General features: G+C 41.9%; 1 long non-coding RNA gene across 2 annotated transcripts in view; it reads right to left on the reverse strand.

The window, feature by feature from the left end:
• The window catches only part of LOC122218620, a 107216-nt gene that overhangs the window by 56335 nt on the left and 24980 nt on the right, over positions 1-25901 (reverse strand). For both annotated transcript variants that reach the window (XR_006202035.1, XR_006202036.1), the window contains exon 2: positions 1463-1541. This is a non-coding gene — a long non-coding RNA (uncharacterized LOC122218620). The remainder of the gene's footprint in view (positions 1-1462; positions 1542-25901) is intronic.

The following is a 25901-nucleotide window of genomic DNA, read 5'->3' on the forward strand; positions in this document are numbered from 1 at the left end:
AGACAGAGACTCCTAAGTGAAGGAAAACAATAGCACTGAAAAAACTCACAGACAGAATGGCATTAGTGTGGTTGCTTCCAGACACAATGAAGAGACTACAGCAACTGTGGAGACTGCTGGCTCTCCTGGCCAGAGAGAGTTTATCTGTGCACCCTACTGTCCCTGGCCAGTGTCTTCCAGAGGCTGAATGAGGCCAGAGCTGCAGAGGAGGTACACTGGGCCAGTGCACATGCATGCATAGGATCACTTCTAGTAAGTATGGGTGATTCGAAGTCTTAGCTCAGGTCTAGCACACAGAATCCCCCAGAACCAGGATGGATGAAAAGGGAACCCCTTTTTGGATCTGCTTAGAGAGGCTGTGCCTAGAGTTTGAGATACACATACAGTGTACTCCCCAGCCAATGTGGGAAGGTAAAGGGTGAAATGAAGAATCTCTATCTTTTTCTTGGGGAGTATGATCCCAGTTGTGTGTCAGCTCAATTCCAGAGCTGCACTGGGGCATCTGTAGCAGCCCCTAAATAAGAGCCCAAAGCTTCAAAAACCACTTAGGGCACTGATCTGCCTTTTGTTCATGGGGCTCACTCATGAGGCCAATCCCATAAGCCCCCCACATACTATACTCAATAGTATTTCACTGAGTAGACTTACTCCTTGTTCACACATACCAGGAATGAGCATAAGGATACCTGTACACCTGCATACTAGACTTTGAATTGGGGTCCATTTTTCTATTTTCATTCTTTTCACACACTTTCCTAAGTATACAAACAAAACATAGCAGGAAAAAAGATCTAATCCAGATCCAGAGGGAAATTTTCTCATGGCTGAAAGCACCAAGCTCCAGAATAACCATCAGAAGTTTTATCAGCTTTATCAGAAGTTGAACAGAAATGTTAGGGATGCAGAGATGGAGTTTTTCTATTTCCTTACTTTCTCTTATTAAGAGTTACCCTTAAAGTAAAGGCAAAGCATGCTCAACATTATAGCAACATGGAGGGAACATGGAGGGAACATGGAGGGATCTAGGTCAACTCACCAGGAAATGGTAGTTCTGGATATAGCAGTGTCATTAGAGCCTCAACCAGATCCCAGGCATCCCTCTTCCCCACTACTATGGCCGCTTCTAGTTTACCCCTGCTATCTTCTGTGGAGAACTGTTGGAGTCACCTTGTCAGGAAGTGCCTAGAAGTTAAAACCATACCTCCATCCCCAGGACAGCCCTAATTAACACCTGCTACCATGTTGGAAACAAAGTCCTGCCCTCTTGCTTCAAGGCAGCATCAATGCTACAGCATGTTCTATACTCCTGAGCATCCAGATGATGTAAAACTTTACCTGAAACTTTATCCTTGCTTAGCTTCGTCTTTCCCCTCATTTTTTTTTTTTTTACAGCCTTCTTAAGACAGCACCCATAATAATTTACAAAGGAAAGCCAAATCTCGGGCACTTGGCTAGGCCTCACCTGCCATTCAGGCTGTCACATCTAGGTAGCCCCATAGGTATCAAGGAGGAGTAGGTGAGATTAACAGGGGAACTTCAGCCTGCAACACAGGAACAGGAGAGATTGAGATTTAAGGCCACACCTGGATGTATTTATTCACAGGTAGATAAGCAGATAAGACCCATATCCACACACCTCCCTTAACAAGAATAAAGGGCATTTGAAATAGTTCATAAGGGATCCACTTCCGAAGATGGCTCTTGAGTTTTATTCTTCATTATGAACTTAATTTGGAAGTGCCCAAGGGTTAACTAGAAGACATTTAAATCTTCAGTTTGCAGCCTGGCACTGTGAGGTAAGGAACGATCCGAATTTCAGGGCATGCTTCAAGGCCACCTTTTACTTATTCTAGGTCTTTGTGGAAGTTAGCAGAGCACACTCCATTTAGGCAGGCCTCCAGCTTGGTGACCACATAGTGTGTATGTTAAGAAAAGTATGTTTCTTCCTTTGGACAGAAGCACCCCTGTAAAAGCAGTTCCAGAGTTTGGAGAGTAGAGTATGTTAAAGACAAAATTAATCAGACACCGGTTAAAATAGTAAGGAAGATGGGTTGAGACCCTGGGAGCAAGGTTCAAGAGACTGAGTCAAGTTCCAAATACAGAAAACACAGCCGGGGATTTATAGCAACTAGTAGGATGAGGGGGGTCCGCAGTTGGAGAATGACTGTGAGGAGACATCAACACGAAGGGATCTTTGCTAAAGGTGGGCCAAGAGCTTGGACATCAAAGGCGAGGGATGAAGAGTTTGAGCAGAGGACATGGCAGGATTCCTTGCCAAGATTGGCTTAGACAGGTTGAGGACAGGGCTCAAATAGGTAGCCTGGCTGAAAAGAGGGCTCAGAGGAGCCTGTCTAGGAAGGTCTTTGCCAAGGATTGGCTGGATTTCATTCCCAACTCCCCCCAACAGCAGGTGTCTCCATAAAGAATATAACCTGCACAAAAGTACACAAGTTGGCCCTGCAAGACTCAGAAATCACACCCTCCCAGCATGATTTCCTCTGGATTTGGGGGCAGGGTATAAGAAGAGGTCTCCTCTTCAATCATCATGATACTATGCCGGAGGAGATCTACTGGTTAAGAGCACAACCATTTCACTCAGTCCCTGGTGGCCAAATTAGAGGTTCAATTCCATTTCTCTCATTTATATCTAGTCATCATTAGACCCACAGTAAGTACTGAAGGCTGATTGCAGTCCAGTGCTGACATGTTCAAGAAGAATTAGTATTTACTTTTAAAATTTATTAAGCTTTCTAAGTCAGCTTCCACTCAAAATTAAATCCAAATTCCAAGCAGCCCACATTCAACACCCTCTATAAATTAGACAGTAAAGTGATTTCAACATGGAGTCATGGAACATCACAGGGCAATCCTTCCATGATGTCACAAAAGGCACCAAGGGGATGTGTAACGTCCACCTTCAATGGACACTGAACACAAGCATCAGGGCAAATAACATGGTCATGTTGAAATACATGTGCCATACAAAATACAGCAATCAAACCATGAAATAGATGCTTGGCCCAAAGGATATTTATATATATTATTAGAGACCAACACCTACAGAAGAACGGAAGGAAGTGTATTTGTCAGAGGGAGAGGTCAACTGTGACACAGACCCAACCAAGTCTCAGCCCAGAAGTCCCTGACCTTTATAACACAATTTCAGTCAGTAGATGTGCTAGGAAGGGCATTGCCTCAGTCGGGTGATTTTCTCCACTGGATGAAAACCCTGAAATACTCCTTGCAGCTGCTGGAGCAAGTAAGTCTACTGCTGGGGGGTCTGGGCAGTGTTGTCCTTGCCCACCATGCCAGAAATCCCAAATAACAAGATAAATTTTCCCTGGGAATCTTGTTGGAGGCTTGTCCACAAATGGCTAAAATAGCTTCTGATAAAAAGGAAACAACAGGTCCCCAATAGAGTCAACTTGTGCTAAACCCCACATCAGCCAACCAAGGCTTAATACCTAATTACAGTCATCCCCATCCCCAGGAATGTAACTTTTACCCAGTCAACCTGGAAATACCTAAACAGCACTACCGAGGTAATCCACCTGCTGGAGCTCATTTCTGTTACTAGATGGGATGCTACCCAATGCATGATTCACTGCACAAAGCCAGATTAATCTTTAGGTGTACTCAGTTGAATTTGTGTCATCTAACACCTCCCAAAATTAAAATTAGTATCTCCTGTCCTTCAAAACGTGAGCATATAAACTGTGGTATATTCACACAGTGAATACTATCAGTGATTTAAAAATGAGCTATAAGCCACAAAAAGACATGGAGGAATCTTAAATGCATATTACATAGTGAAGGAGACCAGTCTGAAAAGGCTGCATACTATATGATTCTGATCATATAACATCCTGAAAAAGAAAAAAAAAAAAAAAAAAAAAAAAAACTAGGGAAACATAAAAACACATCCGTTGCTGCCAAAAGCTGGGATGGAGAAGGGGAGGAGAAGATGAACAAGTGGAAGAGGAGAGTTGAGGCAACTATTCTATAGGCTGCAGCTGAGAAGTACCAGAATAATGTCCATGACATGCTTTGGCATATGGATTGTTTTGAGCTAAAGGTCACAGAGAACCAGTAGATGCCCAAAAAGCTCTAGAAACCAGGTATGTTTTCCTTTTATAACAGAAATTTACATTTTTAAAGAAAATATCAATTTGTAGAGATGTCTCCTTCTCCTATAGCAGGAAGAGTAAGACCTAATAACTCTTGCCAAAGACTTAAGAAATTCGCCAAAGAAAGCAGAGCTTAAATCTGCATGATAAATGTTACTAAACAACCCTTGTGTACCCCACTTATTTCCAATCACCTTCCCATACCTTACCCCCCTGTCCAGAAGCCCAGGTCACTTTCCCTTTGTTTTTGCCTAACAGGAGATATAAGCCCAACTTCAGCCACACCTCCAAGGATTCAGGTCTGGGTACTCCCATGTGTATGCACCATACACTTGCTTGTAAACTTGGTTCACTCAATCTGTTTGGCCAATCTCATCTACAGGGCCCCAACTGGAGAACATGAGTGGGTAGAGGAAGAGACTTTTTTCCTCCCCTACGTTGTAATGGTAAATTTGAAACCAACATATTAACAAATTCTTGACCATTCTACCCTAAAGCAGCTCTGGCTAACCAGATCGACTTACCCAACAGCCCAGATTCCCCTAGGCACCTGCCTAAGTAAAGAAATTGAAGTCAACATAAGGGTAATTTATCAATCAAGGTTTCAGCCAGACTTAAAGCTTCACCTGAGAACCTCAGAATTAAACTCACCACACACAGTATCCATCAGATACTCTGTTACCTTGATGATCAACTCTTCAGAGCTTGCCATCCCTGTGGACACATGATGCCCATTCTGTCTCTGAACACTTGCTCTGTGGACACTCTCATGTTTCACTCTTCTCAGCTTCTAGCTCCTGCTCTCTCAGGTTACCTCCCAATGGTTACTAGCACACAAGCTCTCTTTTCAGGTTTTGCTACCATGGGAAACCCAGGCTAAGATATTTGGATACAGGAGTGCCACAGAAAGCAAACCCCTGGGACAAGATTTTAGAACAATATTACTGATAAGGATCCCACTTCTGAGGGTGAACACCACAGCTTGTGGTAACATCACCATTAGTGAGACTCGTGGTAGATTGGGATGAAGAGCAGCAAGAAGGTAAAATGTTGACTTGCAAGATAGCTAAGTCACCTGAAAGGTGTGAGGCAATGATTTCTAGATCACGGTTTCTAAATCAACAAATAAGACTCCTTGTAACTACCTCCACAACCCCTGTAACTAAGACAGTGACAGACTCAGGTCAGTTGACTTTTAATAAAAAGCACAGTATACAAGAGTAATTCCTGGGGCGCCTGTGTGACTCAATCGGTTAAGTGTCCGACTTTGGCTCAGGTCATGATCTCAAAGTTGGTGGGTTCCATCTCCACATCAGGCTCTGTGCTGACTGCTCAATCCTGGAGCCTGCTTCGGATTCTGTGTCCCCCTCTCTCTCTCTGCCCCTCCCCAGCTTGTGCTCTCTCTCAAAAATAAACAAAAAAAATTTTTTAAGAGTAATTCCTGCAGCTCCTAAAGTTCCAGTCCAGAATTTATTTGTATGAATTCCCAGAATCTGGAAAGAAATAGTTTATCCACGGAAATAATTTCAGGACTTGGTTAACATGTCCTGGCAATAACAACCTCTAGTTTCAAGACCCATTAAGAGGTGACATATCTATAAACAAAGCTGACAGATCTTTTATTTTTCCAACTAGCCAAAGAAGATCGTCTATATAGTCACAGGTACAAACTGAGTGAAGGGCACTAATTTAACACTGGTGGGTTTAATGGGAGTCTGGGTCTTACCAAATGGATCACCTCTGGGCCTGACAGTATGACCCAATAGGACAGAATCCCTACTTCTAGGTATGTTCACTTGTTGTCCAATGGCCAAGTGTTTCACCTCTATTAGGAACCAGTAACACACCTCAAGCTGTTTCTCAACTAAAGTACAATTCCCTGCTATAGACAGCAAGGATTTCCTCCAGAATCCTAGGGACCTGTGCAGTGATTCTCCCACTGAGGCTTGCCACAGCTCCATGCCGCATCTTTCGAAACCAATGACCTCTCCAGTACCAGAGGATCTGCAAATCTCCCAACTAATCCATAGCCTGGTCTGCCTTTCCACAAGGAGAAAAGAACCTTTTTATAAACGACCCCATAGGCCCTCCAGCTCTTACACTTAGCTACTAGCCGCTCACCAGTAATGTTTAGGACCTCATGATCTGCCTGGAGATTCTAAGCAGCAGCCAACCCACTCCACTGTCCCTGTAGTCTTCTTCCAGGTCTTTCAAATGTCTGAATCATGCAACTGAAACAGCATTTCTCTCCACCAGGCCATATTCTCAGACCACCACCAATAAAAGTTTTAGCCATGAAAATCTACCTTCTTCCATGGACTATCCTCCCTCCTCACAGGTAAATCTGAGTAAAGAGGAGGAAGTCTGCTCATTTTTTTTCTTAAATTCTACCTATAAGTGAAATCATATGGTATTTGTCTTTGTTCTCACTTAGCATTATACTCTCTAGTTCCATCCATGTCATTGCAAATGGCAAGATTTCATTCTTTTTATGGCTGAATAATATTCCATCATATATATACACACATCTTCCTTTTCCATTCATCAGCCAATGGATACTTGGGCTGTTTCCATAATTTGGCTATTGTAGATAGCACTGTTATAAACATCAAAGTACATGTGTCCTTTTGAATTAGTATTTTTGTATTCTTTGGGTAAATACCCAGTGGTGCAATTGCTGGATCATAGGGTAGTTCTATTTTTTGAACTTTTTTAGAAATTTCCATACTGTTTTCCACAGTGGCTGCGCCAGTTTGCATTCCCACCAACAGTGCAAGAGGGTTCCTTTTTCTCCACATCTTTGACAATACCTGTTGTTTCTTGTTTTGTTTTTACCCATTCTGACAGGTGTGAGGTGATATCTCATTGTAGTTTTGACTTGCATTTCCCTGATAAGTGACGGTTAGCATCTTTGCATGTGTCTGTCGACCATCTGTAGGTCTTTGGAGAAACATCTGCTCATATCTTCTGCCCATTTTTTTGTTGGATTGTTTTTTGGGTGTTGAGTTTTGTAAGTTTTTATACATTTTGGACGCTAACCCTTTATCAGCTATGTCATTTGCAAATATCTTCTCCCATTCTGTTGATTGCCTTTGAGTTTTGTTGTTTCCTTCACTGTGAAGTTTTTTATTTTGATGAAGTTCCAATAGTTATTTTTGCTTTTGTTTCCCTTGCTTCTGGAGACATATCTAGAAAGAAGTTGCTATTGCCAACGTCAAGGGGAGGGGGGAGGGGGAAAGGAAGATCAAAAAACAGACTCTTAACTATAGAGAACAAACTGAAGGTTACCAGAGGGGTGGTAGGTGGGAGGATGGGTAAAACAGGTAATGGGAATTAAGGAGTGCAGTTGTTTTGATGAACACTGGGTAGTATATGCAAGTGTTGAATCACTATATTGTACACCTGAAACTAATATTGCACAGTATGTTAACTGGAATTTGAATAAAAACTTAAAGAGGAGGAAGTTTGAATGGAAGCATCTCAGAACTAGAGTCAATTTGTCCAGCACCTTTGAAAAGCCAAAGGCAATTTGGAGTTAAACTTGTACGAATCTGGTTAGGGGAAACATCTATATAAGAGAAAACAGAGGGAAGGCAGCTGGAACAGACAAGAGGCTCCAGACCATGACCTTGAGTGAAGGAGAAAGGCAAAGAAGATTGGGTAAAAGCAGTATGGACAGGGTGGAATTGAAGGAAGTTTCAGCAAGGTTGCTAAGGAGTCCTTGAGCCAAAAACTGCTACAAGAATTGGTTTACCAAGAACAGGAGTGTTGGTGCTTCTGCCAAGCTCAGCTGGGAGTAGTCTTTACAAAGTGCATCCTTCAGGATAAATGCTCTGATGGACTTCAGAGCTCAGAGGCTGGAGTCCTTTGTCATTTGTACTTCCTGTACACTCACAGTCACAACAGCAGTATAAGTTTAAGATGATCTTAAACCAGGCCATTAGGGAGTTTTCCCCAAGGTTGCCCCTCAGAGGAGTTCTGCAACTCCCAGAAATGAGTGTACCTTCGAATCCCCAGGGTGCTCAGTGATTGGCCAGGAGCAGCCCATGGGGAGAGTATTCTCAGCACAGACACAGTGATGGAGAGGCTGAGGCTGCTAGTCAATAACATTCCCAGCAATCAGGGACATGGGAAGTACATTCTTACAATCTCACAATGAATTTCCTTCAGACCACTATGAATCCTAGAGTCCTAGCTGGGATAAACATACACTGAGCCACATTCTGACCCTTACATCTGCCCTCACACATGGAAGCTAAGCACTAATGGCCCCTGAGAACTAAGAAAACGAGACAACAGATTCCTGGACATCGGCACTCCAACCAAAGCACATTCCCCAATAAGGGACCTATTAGGGCAACAGGATGCCAAAATCAGGAGGCACTTGTTATGATTGACCTTTGCCAACTTGCTTAGAGTTCTGTGAGAGTGGGAATCTTAAATGCATGACTAAGAACTATGGCAAATAGGCAATTATATGTTGGGCATTTGTTCACTGATGTATTATAAACACTTAAGACCTCTTAGACACTTAAATAATACAGGAGCAGGCCTAATATGTCTTATCATCATAGAATACATACTGGAGAGAAAGGCTATGGGAGAAAATCTTCCAAAGCATTGAAGTGTTCAAGCCATTTCAGTCACCATTCTAGAGAAAAATGGCAATGAACATAGGAAAACCTTATAGCTGGTTAGATATCTTAGTAACTGTTTAAGAATGTGTACTAGACAAAAGCCCTATGCACTAAATGCCCATCAAAAATTCTTCAGTCGTGGCTCAAATTGAATACCAGAGAACTTCTACCAGGGAACAGGTCTTATCCAAATGTTTCTCCTCATTTTGGCAACCACACAAAAACTCATAGTGGATTGAAATCAAATGTAATAAGTTAAATATGCCATTTTTAGACATCAAAATATAGGCAGAAAAGTAGCCAACTTGTGTCCCCCCCGCCCAAAAATTTAATAAAAATGCTAAAGATCTAACCTATAGAGTAAGGTAATATTTGGAAGTGGGGTCTTCGGAAGGTAGTTAGGTTTACATGATGTCTTGAGAGTGAGGCCCGCATGATGCGATTAATGTCCTTATAAGAAGAGAGACCAGAGCAGGCTTTTTTATCACTGTGAGGACACAGTGAAAAGACAAACCTCTGAAAACCAGGAAGAAGGCTCAGTCTCACCAGGAACCTGCCTTCACCTTCATCTTTGACCTTCTAGCCTCCAGAACCATGAGAAATAAGTTTCTGTTAAGCCACCCAATTCATAGTTTGAGTATGGGCTGGCCTTGATGACTTGTTTGACCAACAGGATGTGGATTTCCTTGGACCTCCAAAGTTACATCATACGAAGCCTTGCAGCCTCTGCCAACCCTCTTGGGTTCCAAGGATGAGCATTCCAATTGCCATGTTGTGAGAAAGCCCAACCACCCCCCAGGGAGAAGTCCACATGGGAGAGGGCATAAGACCTCTGGGCCAAGAGCTCACTTCATTCCCAGTTGACAAGCAGCACCAATCTGCCATCCCTGTTAGTGGGCCAACCCACTAACCCCTCTGAACCATTCTAGCTGATGCCACATGGAACAGAGACCAGATGCTCAGCCGAGCCATTCCTAAATCACAAGATTGTGAGCAATAGAAATTTGTTTTAGGCCAATAAATTTTCCTGTAGTTTGTCACATAGCAGTGGATAACTGGACCAACCTATAAATGCAACCACTACAGAGAATCCTTCAGAAATGATGCACCCTTAGATATGACAGAGTATGCTAGAGGAAAAACTTCAGGAATAGAAGGAATACAGAAGAAACTTATGCCATAGTTTAATTCAGTTGGTTTTTTAAAACATACAAGACAAAGTGATTTTCGAGCATATTCCCCAAAGATTAACATGAAAAACATTTATACTAGAGGGAAACCCTCTAAATTGATGGAGCTAAATTTTTTACTTTGATGAAGCAATCTGAAATTTTTAAATAAAGTTTTACTCATGTCCTTAGCAAAGTTAAGAGTATCTCTTCCTTCTGACCTCTCCACAAACAAAACTTTTACTAATAAACCTCATAGGAAATATCGCTAATGCCAAAATATAATCTAATCCTATGATAAGCTCAATCCTTTAAATTTTTTTAAAAAGTCATAACTTTGGGGCCCCTGCGTGGCTCAGTCAGTTAGGTGTCCAACTTCAGCTCAGCTCATGATCTCACAGCTCTTGAGTTCAAGAGCCTGCATCAGGCTCTGTGCTGACAGCTCGGAGTCTGGAGCCTGCTTTGGATTCTGTGTGTGTCTCTCTCTCTGCCCCTTCCCACTTGTACTCTCTCAAAAATAAATATTAAAAAAAATTTTTAAGTCATAACTTTGTCATTACTTTTCTGATCTTGCATGGTCTATAAAATCTTTGTAGTTTTATGCTTGTGTGGACCAAGATTTGGGAATCTGCTTAAAATATCTTTTAAACACAAGAATCAAAAAGATTCCTCATTTAAAAGAAAATATACTCTATTAACTCATTTCTCATATAAATACTATAAAACAATCATTGTCCAAATTTGAATCCAATTGAAAAAATTCCACGAAGATGTTTTATTATTTCTATTCATGGTCTGTTTTATATTCCACATATATAAAAAGTCAAAGTATAGTAAGAGCAAATGATGCTAGGATAAAGTAGCTACATGAGAGATTAGAAATAGAACTGTAGCTCTCCCCCGCCCAAGGGGGCACACACATGAGTGGGGACAAAGGGGAGGGAGAGAGACTCTTAAGCAGGGTTCACACCCAACACAGAGCCTGACTCGGGGCTCAATCCCACAGACTGTAGGATTATGAACTGAACGAAAATCAAGAGTCAGATGCTCAACTAACTGAAACACCCAGGCGCCCCTCTTATTTCACTTTTTATGGCAAAGTAAGTTCAAGTTACAACAGATTTTAACCATAAAAGACAAAGTGTATAAGGACTAAGAAAAGCTAAAAAAAAATTTAAAGTCTGTGAGTGGGGAACAGCTTTTTAATTATGAGAGAAAACCCAGAAGGCACACATTTTCAAGTTGTAGAATTTTCAAGTCTTTCAACGAACAAAAGAAAGATTTCTTTAACAAACCATAAAATAAAAAAGAAACCAGCTGAGGAAAGTACTTGCAACTCAAATGATAAAGGATTTTAATGTTTATTTTTGAGAGAGAGAGAACACGAACGAGCAGGGGAGGGGCAGAGAGAGAGGGAGACACAGAATCCGAAGCAGGCTCCAGGCTCTGAGCTGTCAGCACAGAGCCCGATGTGGGGCTCAAACTCATGAACCATGAGATCATGACCCGAGTGGAAATCAGAGGCTTAATTGACTGAGCCACCCAGGCACCCCTAGGACAACTTTAGTTAGCATATAAACTGCACCTCCAAATCAATAACGACATGACCACACAATTCACATAAAACCCAAGTGGATTTTAATTATATAGAAAATACTAAATCAGGGGAAATTTATTAAAACTAAGAGTACATGTGGGACCCAGGCAACCCGCTTGCCTCCCGATATTTCCCTATCCCACTGTGACTGACTGGCCATGTACAACAGCCAAAGGCATCTGTTTAGAGCTGGTGGTGGTCTCCAGCTCCCTGACCATGTGGAACTGAACCCTGTGGAGGTGACAGCTGAGGGGAAGGGAATGAAGAGCAGACGTGGCAAGGAAGGACATTAAATACCAGTTAGAGTTTTTGTTCAGCTACAGTGATGGAGGCTGCCATTGATCCCAGTAACCTTTTCTAGAGTTTCCGAGTGAGACATGCGCTGGAGCCAGAGAGGAAATGCCTCCACACTTGTGGATCCTGGGTCACACGTATCTGGGATCTACTGCAGGTGCCACAACTGATGGAAAGCCAGAGCTGTTCTACTTGGAGCTCTGTGGCTGCGAGGCCACGCCCCCCAGTCTGCTACAGCCAATGACGGCGTGCAGCGGGGATACTGAGGCCCACCTTTAGTCCTCTGATGGCTGCTTTGACTCAAGGACTCTCAGTTGGGACTTGAACCTTGCCTGGGCTCTCTGGATCAGACTTTCCAGTATGGTCTGACGCCTCTTACTTCCTGTGCCCTATTTTCTCATTCTTTCTATTAAAACTCTTGTTCCTTTAATCTCTGGCTAGGCCTCTCAGAGAACCCAAACACACTCAACTGAGAAAACAGTAGGAGCCAAAAAAGTCAAGGATTCTGCCTTCTCATTTAATTCATCTTAGGCACATCCCACGTTCCTTCCCACAGAGCTGTTTATAGACACCTAGAATAGCTCGTTAGCATTACTAAAACTATAGACCAAGCAACCATTTGCAATGGGGCCAGAAGGCATTGTGGTACATAATCCCATTCTCCTGTGCTTATCTGAAATTTCTCAAGTGAACATCTCCTTCAACAAACATGTGGTTGGCACTAACAGTATTAAAATTCCCATTTTTGGAGACCTAGGCATTGTACATGTTTTTTGTTATATATCACCTGCAAAAGTCAATAAAACATCTGTAGAGTTTGGAAATAATGAAATTGTAACTGTGGCAGAGAATGTACAGATAGAAGAAAAGTATCATGGAATCAAGACTCATAAGAGGTAGGTCTAAGCATCTGTGAGGATTGGTTCAGGTAAGCCAGGAGTGAAAGTGCCCATCAGTACACACCCACTTAAAACTCTGGCCTGAGACTTCACCTGAGAGCATTCTGGCTGTGTTTCCTCCACCTGGAGTTTTTTAGGAGGATTTCCACAGGCAAAAATGGTTAACCTTGACAACACTGTGACATAAAGGTCCCAAGGAGAAAGTTGGTCATTTCACTAGGGTGGTCCCTTAGGAAGCCAGGGACTCACCTCCCCACTTCTCCAAAGAGGATTTCACAAGACAGATGGTGGTTCAGAACCTCCTGGCCTTTCTTCCCCGTGTTCCCTCAAGGGCATGAGGCTGGTGATTTAAGCACCTATGGACCTTGCTATTCTTGGGCAGCTTACTTGCACATTCTGAGGTTATGATAAAAACTTCATAAGGAGTAGCAGTTTGAAGTGAGGCATCTCATGTATAGTATGCTGCAGAAAATATATTGTCTGAATATAAAAAACATGACCTTGCTCAATTAGCTTGTAGATGCTGATTCATATAACCAAGAAATAAGGGCTAGTTTATTAAATAGTATGGACAGAGAAGTACACCTCAGGATCAATGTCTATTGTAGGATGAAAAAAATAAAGGAAAACAAGAATATCCAGTGTTGAGTTACTGATCTAATTACTCCTGAAACAGGGCAAACACTGTGAAGATGAGGAAATCCTCAACATACATTGCTCTCTCACTTAAGGAAAGCCATTACTCAAAGGAAACTATAGGGCAAGGCTTTCCAACAGAATAATTTCTATTATACAGCCCAATTACTTCTGGAAAAGGCAGCACAAAGGACAACTGCCCAATCAGGAAAGATGAGAAGTGGCAAATAGCATTTACCATCTGAATGTCTGAATGCTAGAAGCCTACCCAACAGTTTAAATATCAAAGATCATCATCGAGGAAAGATTTTCCTAGTTTTCTACTAACCCCTGTGGACCATCCTTCAATGGGACAAATCTGATACATGTTCTAGGTTAATGTCTCCCCACAAAATCAAAACCCATGAAAAATAGACCCACCTCCCAAAGAAAATATGTTACTTGAAGGTACAACCACATATGAATCCCTACCAACAAAGACAGGATACTTCCATGGGATCAACTTCCAATGACTGAGAACTCAAGATACAAGAGCCTTGGGTAAGTACCTGAATGACATAGGCTCACAGAAAATACTGCCACATAACCAGCATCCAGTCAATGTGTCCAGGAGTAAGATTGGAGCTAAACTCTGTTCCAGGACATCCAAAGGTTAATGCTCCTACCTGTAGCTTCACAGAACACAGACAGAAAGGACCCATCTGACAAACAGAACAAGAGTGTCAGGGAGGCAAGTGTTAAAGGATGACCCAGGCTATCTCCAGCAGGGCTGGCAGGATAAGAAACACGCTCCAAAATAAGACCCCTGCAGGCAGAGTCCAGCAAAATAGCTCTGAAAGCCTTTGCCTTCATAGGCCAGGCCAGTCACTAGTGCAACCCCACCTCCAGGTTTCAAACCCATCCCACATGTCCTTCTGATTCAATTTTGGGAGATTCAAGTGGGAAGGCAGCACTTCCCAAACCAGGCTTCACCAGAACACATGGGTAGCAGGAAGAGCACAAGATCATAGCATGGAATAAACTCTCACAAACAAGCATCATTTGTTCACATTCAAGTGACTGACCATTCTTAGAAGCTCAAGAAACGGGGATGTGATTCACTGACAAATGCTGAAAGATACACCATTTTGATCATAAATCCTAAATGAATAAGAATATAATAAAGTACATTCCTGGAAGGGGAAAAGGATGTCCATGTAGTGACATATGTACCATTAGAAGGGAGTCAGATATAGTGTAATATTCACACAGGAATGGAACACCTTATTGCCCATTCCATTCCAACTCAGGAAGGGAATATTGTAGATTTATTCCACAATGTTCTTTGCAAATTCATATCAAATTTTTGGTAATACACCAATATAACCTTATTTTCCATGAAGGAATAGGAAGTTTGAGAAGACAGGAAAATCATTCATAGATATCAAGGTAAACAGATTTATCAGAATTCTAAGGTGCCTTGATTTTGGCTGACATACTGAGAGGCAGAAATGGGGGTCTGTAAAGAATCTCTTCTCAGGAGAGGAAAAACAGATTCCATCACAAGATGATGTCAGAGACCTCACCTATGCTATATGGATAACCTTGCTAATGTAGACCTGTCCCATTTCTACTGAAATGGGAACTCAGGAGGTTGGGTATTCTTCAGGGATGGGTGGGCATGTGTGGGTGCCATGGGGTGCTCTGGGATACACCCTCCAAACCCTGTGCTTTCAGCACATCTAGAGGGCAGCACCAGGCCTGTTGCCCATGTTCCACCAGAAGACCCTCTTGTGATGTGTGTCAAGTTCTGTCCCAAAGCTCTGTTGGAAGTCTTCTATGAGAGATCAACCCCAGGCACAAGGTTCTTGTCAGATGAGCAGGGAGAGTACCACCTCCACCAATGGTGTAGATGGAGTTACAGGTGAGTACTTGGCTCCTGTCCTTCCAGGGAGGATATCTTGCAACACATTATATATGATTGCGTAAACAGTGCCTGCTGGAAATTACACACACAGTGAGATGACCAGCTCAATGCTGTGTCCATTACTGGCTGTTCTCATTTAATCCCCCATTCATCACTCCAGCCCCTGTGCTACCTGGGTAACTTCCAGTAGAGTATATGCCCTAAGTCCAGGTCTGAGATTCAGAACTCCAAGTCCAAACTAAGATATTCAGATTTCAATTCAGGTTTCAGAAAAAGAGGACTCATTCATTTATGGACATGAAACATTGGGTGTAAAACAACAGAAGGAACAACTTGGGGGAAATTATAGAGTATCAAGAAAAATAGAATGAGGAAAATAAAAAGAAACATTTGATGAAAACTTTGGAATGACAAGAAAAACAGGAGCCTGGAATCTTGTCACCCAGAGATGGGTGACATTACTCTAACTCCAAGCTACTTTCGAAATGATCTTTGTGACCGGAGTCTGAAGCCTATAAAAGTCAGGGCACTTGGAAGTTGGTACCACAGAGAGTTCAACATATATACCCACTAACAGGCCCCTGTTTTGGACAATGTGGACAACCTCTTACTTCCAGGACCATCCTCTAACCTCCAGCGTAGCTTGGGCACATGAAAATGTAAGTAGCTCTTTGCTGGGATAATCCCATCCACTGGACACCTCTTAGAAAATGCATCAATGTTGAACAACAGCAGTGATAGTGGACATCCCTATTGTGTTTCTAGCCTTAGGGGGGAAAGTTCTCATTTTTCCCCATTGGTGATTACATTAGCTGTCAGTCTTTGTTAAATGGCCTTTAATTATGTTGAGGTATGTTCTTTCTTATCCCTATTTTGAGGGCTTTCATTAAGAATTTCAAATGCTTTTTCTTTATGTATTGAAAGGGTAATATGGTTCTTATCCTTTCTGTTATTAATGTGATGTATCCTGCTGATTTGTGGATATTGAACCACCTTTGTAGCCCAGGAATAAACCCACTTGATCATGGTAATTCTTTTAATGTACTCTATTTAATGGATTCGATTTGCTAGTATCTTGAGAAGTCCTAGCATCAGCAACAAGACACCAAAAAGAAAGGCATATAAGTTGTCAAGAAAGAAGTCAAATTTTCACTCTTCACAGATGACATGATACTCTATGTGGAAAACCCAAAATATTCCACAAAAAAATCTGCTGGAATACAGGAGTTCAGCAAAGTCACAAGATATAAAATCAACATACAGAAATCGGTTGCGTTCCTACACACCAATAATGAAGTAGCAGAAAGAGAAATCAAGGAATCAACCCCATTTACAATTGCACCAAAAACCATAAAATACCTAGGAATAAACCTAACCAAAGAGGTAAAAGATCTGTATGCTGAGAACTATAGAAAGCTTATGAAAGAAATTGAAGGAGACACAAAGAAATGGAAAAACACTCCATGCTCATAGACTGGAAGAATATTGTTAAAATACCTATACTGCCCAAAGCAATCTACACATTCAATGTAATTCCTATCAAAATGACACCAGCATTCTTCACAGAGATAGAACAAACAATTCTAAAGTTTGTGTGGAACCAGAAAAGACCCTGAATATCCAAATTAATCCTGAAAAAGAAAACCAAAGTTTGAGGCATCACAATCCCGGACTTCACGCTGTATTACAAAGCTGTAATCAAAGACAGTATGGTACTGGCGCGCGCGCGCGCGCGCACACACACACACACACAGGAATCACATCACCTCATGAAAACTGCCTTTGGCAAAGAGTTCATTCTCTGCTCATCTACATTACATACAAGTTGGGGACAAAGGCAGTTGTGTTTATAAGTCTTCTCTGACCATGAAGAAATTCTAAGAACACAGATGACTTACAGCCATCATCAGACCTAACACTTCCTCACAGCCATCAGACCTAAACGTTTCATATCCTACTTAGTGGACGACCCCAGTGAGACAGGAATGAAGTCACCAAGATACCTTAAATAGCAGCAAAGGAAAAGCAGCTACATCAAAAGCAAACTGAGTTATCACTGGTGCTAGTTTCTTTGAAGGAGTGGTTGAGATCCCAATGAGGGCCTCCTTCAACAACCTAAAATGCCAGTGAAACATGAAGAGAAATCTTTTAAGTCACATGAGAGGTTATACTTTGAAAGGGGTGTAGTGGGAAATACCTACACCTTGGGTGATTCACTTAACCACTTGGTGATCAGCCAATGGCACATGCCAGGAAATGGACAGTTTACACTAGGTCCCATCTATGGCCCCAGGGCATTACACAAGAAAGGTGGTATCATACTGTCTAAACAGACCCACATCTACTGAGCATGAGTCCCCAGATACTCAGTGTTTGGAGAACTCAAAGACCAGCTCAGTTCTCTTAGCAGTTAACAGGGAACACTCGTACATAGAACATGGTCTCCTGTCATAAAGAGGAGGACTGTGCGTTTTGGGGGAGGACTATTCACACAGAAGCTGATTAGTCTCTTATTTGCCATCTTTAAGTGACACACGGTCTGTTGAGTGGTTTCTAAATGTAGGTTTTTGTCACTACAACTGAGAAACCATCTTTGTTCAGAAAAAGAACATCACACATCAAAGCACAAACATTCCAGGAGGCCCTTTTAGGTATGTGGTTAGTGATGAAATATAGTGACTGGGAGTGAGCTGCTGCTCCCTCATTTTCTTGCTGAAGGACTCACAGCTATTTACAGCCATTTCAACTTTGGACAGAGACACAGGAGCTCTTATTTTCCATTGACAAGCATCAGAGAGCAAGTGTGGGTTATTATAACCTTCCAGTGAATTTTGACTCTAGGGCTCTCTCCACTCTACACAAAGGAGGACTAACTTTCCATCCTGAGACACAACATCAAGGAGAACCATCACCAGCAGTAGAATCAAGGTACAATAGACCAGTGATGACAAAGATGGCTAGCTGAAGTGAAAATAGTCTGAAAGGCTCTATTCTTGGATAAGAAATGAGTAAAAGGCAGCAAAAATCAGAACACAAAAGAGAACTCAAGCACCTTACTGGGAGACAAAGAAGAAATCAATGATTGGAGCTATAGCAGGCCAAGACTTCACTACAGCTTACCATTGAAGACTCCAAATAGGCTTATGGTGTTTCTCTTTAAGGCATGAAGAATTCCAAGTACACACCAGGAGGTGATTACAATCTCACAAATCTATGGAAACATTAGCAACTGGAACTCCCACTCAGCACAGTTGTCTAGGCTGAATTGATCTGGTACCTTCTGTGAGGGAGATCAGGACACTGGGCACTCCAGACTGGCAGCGGTCTCATCTGGGGTCCAAGTAAACTCTGTCCACTGGCTGAACTCTTACCAGTTTTACCATTCTGAGGGGCTAAGATACATAATCTCCTCTCTCCCACAAAAAGGTTTATTATTTCCATTTGGTTCATGGCTTGGGAGAAGGCCCCAGAATGGATAAAAAGCTCCTAGTGGCTGCAGGGAGGGTCTCAGGCAGCAGCTCTGACACCAGGTGGGCCTCTAGGGGGATCCCTCAAAGGCTGCTGGGTTCCAGAAGCTCCTAGTCTTGAGGGTGAACCTCTCAGAGAGACTTACCCAGCCCATCCTGGGGCTAGGCAGCCTGCAGTTTGTTCAGGTGATTGCCCATGTTTCGTGATTAATTTCACCTCCTTATCTAGGAAGTGGCTCCCCAGGAAGTAACACAGACAAGAGTCTGCATGGGCAGAACTCATGGTATACAGATCCAAAAGGGCCTTGTTCAGGTTCTTCTCCAGGACCATGGCAGCTTTGATGGTGTCTAGGGTTTTACCCAGTCATCTTGGGATGGCTTCTGCACATCTTGGATACCATGTTGATTTATCTTCAAATGATGCTAGGTACACTCACATTTCTCCTTGGCCAACTCATGGAAGAAGTGATCCGTGCCTTCTAGAGTGTATCATCACAGTTGAAATAGAAGCCCAGAGAGAGGTGCAAGAGGCTCAAGATGCATGTTGACCACGTAGTTGATAGCAGCTTCCACTTGGGTGGGAACACTTCTGAGGAATTAGCAGCTCCTGATTGTCAATAAGGAGCAAGGCTAAAAAAAAAATGGTGTCCCCTGCTTCTGAAGGTCAAATGATGGCTAAGAAGGATGGTTTTAAAGGTTAGAAAGGAGGTTGGGAGGGTGATCAGAGACTAGAAGAAGGGACATTCATGGGTCTGTTCCATCTAGACACTGTTGAAGAGACAGATCCATTGGGCCACCAGGTGCACTGTTGGTGCATGATTCTTTGTACTACAGGTCAGTGAGGTTTCTGCTTCACAGTCTTGTTGACCAGCAGATCCAGCAGGAGGGGAAATCTTCATCCTCCTCCTAACAGCATGTTCCTTATCTAAAAACAGTCCCAGTATTATTTTCCTCTTATTACAGCCATTCCTCAGGACCTGTGAGCCATTCTCCCCAGAAAAGCATCACTGAGAATAAACCACAAGGGATCTAATACCTAGAAGGTATGACCAACTGCTGCTTCTCCTACCGAGAAAAAGGTCTCTGGCTTGTGGTTTGGAGACTAGCTCAGTTTGTCCCAACAGTGTGACACTGTGGGATTGTGATGGTTTTAGAATTCATCTCAGATCAGACAAGCCTGAGCACAGAAAACAAGGTACAGTTGGTCTATGATGAGCATTGTCTCTCTTCTGTCAGAGACAATAACCACTGGTGCCAAAGGAATTCAGAAAAGTTAGAGAACATCCAATCTAACCTTCTAACATTTAGAGATTTGCTTCTTCTGGGGGAAATTTCAAGGCACAGCACCTGAAACATCCCAGCTTTGAAGGACATCCAGGTACAGTACAAAATGGTATTAAACCCTTGTGAATGTATCTTAGTCCATTAGAAGGCAAATATTTTAAACCTAGCATCACTGTGACTACACATGTTCAAGAATAATAGTTACAATAACCCAAGGTCCAAGAGAGTCACCTTAAGGGCACCGTATTTTAGAGATAACCTATCCTCTACTCTGTAAAAAGATTAATAGGTTGAGAAATTAAAATATGCAGTCAGTATTGTCAGAAAAATGAGTGGATATTAGCCCAAAAACCATAGACAAAATATAGAAGGAAATACTCAGCATTAATATAGTAATGTGGGGAAATACATGCAATAGAATGAACGTGGCTGAAGATCACAAAGGAGTCTCAAAAGACTTAAGAGAAAACTAAGAGCAAAAGTGTGGAAGACAAAGGGGCAGATTTTTTTCTTATTGCTCATTCAAAAACCCTTCTCCAGGGGCTCCCAGAGTGCAAGGGGAGAGGGTGATATAGTACACTCAGGCCTTGGGGTTCAGGATCCCATCCATGGCCATGGATTGTGGTTAATTCACCTATGGACCCTATTGTGCTCAGAGAATTCATTTGAGTTACAGCAAGCATCATTAGGAGTAGAAATAACAGACTGTTCTTTATTTGTTTAGGAAACAATGGGTTTCCATCAGTATAAAATGGCATCCTTATAAAATAAAGCAAATGCAGACTTTTGATCCAGATTCTATTGACAAATCAGGACTGAGTGTGTGACTAAACCACACTTAAACGCTGGCATTTCTAAGGACTAAAAATTGGGCCTGGAATATCCGGGGTTGGATTCCTGACGTAGTCAGTCCTAGAACATGGCAGATAGCACAGAAGATCATGAAAATCCAGAAAATGGTTCTGTGTCTAAGTCCATCAATGCAGAAGAACCACAGGACTGGGTGTACAGATGGAAAAATTTCAGATGAAAGCCACCATTTGCAGAAAAGGCAGTAATGACAAGGAATAATCTGTGGCCCTTGATTAAGGCAGTCACCTTCCATGTGACTTATCTTGAGACCAGGAAGCTCAGACCTTGTCTTTGCATCACAAGTAAGCATCAGACAAGGGATTGCCTAATGAGTCAAGTCCACCAATTCATCTTCAACTAACTCATCCCCACAAGGAAAGTCAGGACTAGTTTCATTAAGAGGACACCTGTGTCAATACCTCCAGGCAATTATATTAAGTGTTATAACTAAGAACATCATGGCAGGATCCACTAGAGGGTCAGCCCTGTACACAGCATGGATATATCCTGAACCTTAGACCTTCACCAACCCAAAGGGAAGTCATGACAGAAAAGGCTGAATACCTATGGTCCATTTACCATGGATGGACATGTCTGGGGAAGAAGATCCAGTTGACCCAGGTCTATGAAAAATGCTGCCAATGTAGTAGACATTGAGAATTCTGTATAAATTGGAGTACTCACCTCTTCTAAGGCAGCTATATAGTAAGACCACTCACCTGGGCCACCCCAAATATGCAGGGAAGGACCCATTTTTGTGATATGGGAACAATGATATCCAGTAGACAAATAATAAACTCCAAGACTGTGTCCATCAAGGGCTCAGGTGTGGTGTATGAATTCCCATCTCCCCTCCAGAGATCTGTGAACAGAAGTCAAAGCAACATTTCTTTGGAAAGACTCCCCTTAGAGCATCAGCACAGGGTCTAGTGAGGCCATGTGCTCGGGTAAGGCTGTGCCAAATTTGTATGTGAGGCACAATGGAAAAAAACATCTTAGTCCCCCTCATGACTCAACCATGGGAGTTTCAAATGGGAGAACAGGATAGCCCCATTAGAAATAAAGTGAGCCGAAGGGGAAGGTGTAGGTTAGAGAACAGATTACAATCTTCCCTACCAAAGTAGAAGTTGTTCAAATTGAGTTCTAGCAAGAAACAAAGCAAAGCAACCTCCACGCCCAGTCTGGGCAAGATGAAAGCTTCTCTCCCAGATGTAACAGTTCTTAACACTGAGAAGTCTTCACTATCCCCTGGTGTCTGGAGAACGATACATTTCAGGACACATGAAATTTGTAGGTATGTTTGGAGAAGGAAACTATTGTTTCCCTGATCTGGCTGTTATAAACAACCTACTCCACCTCCAGGACCCATCAAGATGGGACCCATCTTGGCCCATCAAAGGTAGCTCAGGACAGTGAATAGAAAGCAGCTCTTTGTTTGGAAGCCCTAGCCCAGTGGATACTTCTTAGAGGGTGCACCAGTGAAAATGCTCCAGGAACATGCCTTGGCTTTTGGTCTGACATTCCTAGAGTTCAGTCTTAGCCTCAGTCAGTAACAAGGATAATTAAAGAGAGGAAGCCACCTCCTTTAAAAGAGTATGATCCTGAAGGTTGTCACTTCTGCTTACATTTGATGGCCAGTACATAGTTATAATAGCTAACTGACATAAGCCAGGTAAGTCATCTTTATTCATGTTGATTCATGAGCAACACAGGTGGCCCAGTAAGATATTACAGGAATACAAGTTCCTTCTCCATCACCCTTTAAGGTCTTCTCCTGGATCAGGTAGTACAGGATAGGTTAGAAAAAAAAAAATCCCAAAGTAGAAATCCAACTGTGAACAATCACACACTGGCCATCTCACCTTCCAGACATGTCCAAGTTTGAAAGGTTTCACTCAAAAGTAGTCTCTACATTTTAGGGGAGAGAGTATAAGCCACATGACCCCCCTCAGTATGGTACAGGTGTCTTCACTAGTACTGCCTCTCCCCAAAAGGCATTTCCTTCTTCTAAGCTATATTATTTCATGCAAGTTAGGCTGGGGCATCAAAAATCTCCATGGACTGGGGAAAATTCTAGGAACCAATAACTTGCAGTAAACAATGAACAGCTAAATGCATAAAATTCCTCAGATCTGATCAGTGGAGGTTCCTATGGAGACAGGAGAACATTACCAAAGTCCCTGTAGACAACTAGAGAACACATCCCTTCAAACACTTGATTTTATCAAATGACACTAATTTGTTTGTGTGTGTGTGTGTTGTACTTTTTAACTTTCACCCAAGTTAATTAGCATATAGTGCAATGATGATTTCAGGAGTGTATTCCAGTGATGCATCCCCTATGTGTAACACCCAGTATTCATCTCAACAAGTATCTTCCTTAAAATGCCTCCTACCCATTTAACTCCTCCCCCCACCCACAACCCTTCCCGCAACCCTCAGAGTGTCCTCTATATTTAAGAGTCTGTTTTGTCCCCCTCCCTGTTTTTATATTTTTTGCTTCCCTTATGTTCGTCTGTTTTGTATCTTAAATTCCACGAGTGAAGTCATAGGATATTTGTCTTTCTCTAATTTCGCTTAGCATAATACACTCTAGTTCCATCTACATTGTTGCAAATGGCAAGATTTTATTCTTTGATTTCCAATACTCCATTGTATATATGTACCACACCTTCTTTATCCATTCATCTGTCGATGAACACTTGGGCTCTTTCCATGCTTTGGTTATTGTTGATAGAACTACTATAAACATTGGGGTGCATGTGCCCCTTCAAAAGAGCATACCTGTGCCCCTTGGATAAATACCTAGTGATGCAATTGCTGGGTCATAGGGTAGTTATATTTTTAACCTTATGAGGAAACTGCATAATGTTTTCCAGAGTGGCTGCACCAGTTTGCATTCCCACCAGCAGCGCAAAAGAGATCCTCTTTCTCTGCATCCTTGCCAACATCTGTTGTTGCCTGAGTGGTCAATTTTAGCCATTATGACTGGTTTGAGGTGGTATCTCATTGTGGTTTTGATTTGTATTCCCCTGATAAGTGATACTGAGCATTTTTTCATGTTCTGCTAGCCATCTAGATGTCTTCTTTGGAAAAGTTGTCTATTCATGTCTTTTGCCCATTTCTTCACTAGATTATTTGTTTTTTGGGTGTTGTTTAATCAGTTCTTTATAGATTTTAGGTATTAACCCTTTATCTGATATGACATTTGCAAATATCTTCTCCCATTCTGTTGGTTGCCTTTTAGTTTGGCTGATTGTTTCTCTTGCTGTGCAGAAGCTTCTATCTTGATGAGGTCCCAATAGTTCATTTTTGCTTTTGTTTCCCTTGTCTCCGGAGACATGTTGAGTAACTAGTTGCTGCGGCCAAGGTCAAAGATGTTCTTGTGTTTTCTCCCCTAGGATTCTGATGGTTTTCTGCCTTACATTTAGGCCTTTTTATCCATTTTATTTTTGTGTATGGTGTACAAAAGTGGTCCAGGTTCATTCTCCTACATGTCACTGTCCAGTTTTCCCAACACCATTTGCTGAAGAGACCATCTTTATTCCAGTGGATATTCTTTCCTGCTTTGTCAAGATTAGTTGGCTATACATTTGTGGGTCAATTTCTGGGTTCTCTATTCTGTTCCATTGAGCAAGTGTGTTTTTGTGCCAGTACCATACTGTCTTGATGATTACAGGTTTGTAATACAGCTTGAAGTCCAGGATTGTGATGCCTCAAATTTTGGTTTTCTTTTTCAGGATTGCTTTGACTATTCAGGATCTTTTCTGGTTCCATACCAATTTTAGGATTGTTTGTTCTAGCTCTGTGAAGAATGCAGGTGTTATTTTGATAGGGATTGTAGTGAATATATAGATTGCTTCGGGTAGTATTGACATTTTAACAATATGTGCTCTTCTAATCCATGAGCATGGAATATTTTTCCATTTTTTTGTGTCTTCAATTTCTTTCATAAGCTTTCTACAGTTTTCAGTGTCTAGATTTTTCACCTCTTTGGTTAGGTTTATTCCTAGGTATTTTATGGGTTTTGGTGCAATTGTAAATGGGAATGATTCCTCGATTTCTCTTTCCGTTGCTTCATTATTGGTGTATATGAATGCAACCGATTTCTGTGCATTGATTTTATATCCTGAGACTTTGCTGAATTCATGGATCATTTCTAGAAGTTTCTTGGTGGAGTCTTTTTGTTTTTCCATTTAGAGTATCATGTCATGTCCAAACAGTGAAAGTTTGACTTCTTCCTTGACGATTTGTATGCCTTTTCTTTGTGCTGTCTGCTGAGGCTAGGACTTCCAATACTGTGTCGAATAACAATTGCAATAGTGGACATCCCTGTCGTGTTCCTGACCTTACAGGGAAAACTGTCTTTCCCCATTGAGGATTTTATTAGCAGTGGGTCTTTCATATATGGCTTTTATGATCTTGAGGTATGATCCTTCTATCCCTACTTTCTTGAGGGTTTTTATCAAGAAAGGATGCTGTACTTTGTCAAATGCTTTCTCTGTGTCTATTGAGAGGATCATGTGGCTCTTATCCTTTCTTTTATTGACGTGATGTAGCTCATTGACTGTTTTGCAGACATTGAACCAGCCCTGCATCCCAGGTATAAACTCCACTTGGTCATGGTGAATAATTCTTTTAATGTATTGTTGGATCCTGTTGGCTAGTATCTTCAGGATTTTGCATCCATGCTCATCAGGGAAATTGGTCTGTAGTTCTTTTTAGTGGGACCTTTGTCTAGTTTTGGAATCAAGGTAATGCTGGCTTCATAGAATGAGTTTGGAAGTTTTCCTTCCATTTCTATTTTTTGGAACAACTTCTAAAGAATAGATGTTAACTCTTCTTTGGTAGAAGACCCCTGGAAAGCCATCTGGCCCTGGACTCTTTTTGGGGGGAGATTTTTGATTAGTAATTCATTTTCTTTACTGGTTATGGGACTATTCAAATTTTCTATTTCTTCTTATTTACGTTTTGGGAGTTTACATGTTTCTAAGAATTTGTCCATTTCTTCCAGATTGCCCTATTGGCATATA

Source organism: Panthera leo, chromosome B1 (genome assembly GCF_018350215.1).
Source record: "Panthera leo isolate Ple1 chromosome B1, P.leo_Ple1_pat1.1, whole genome shotgun sequence".
In the NCBI taxonomy this organism is placed as follows: domain Eukaryota; kingdom Metazoa; phylum Chordata; class Mammalia; order Carnivora; family Felidae; genus Panthera; species Panthera leo.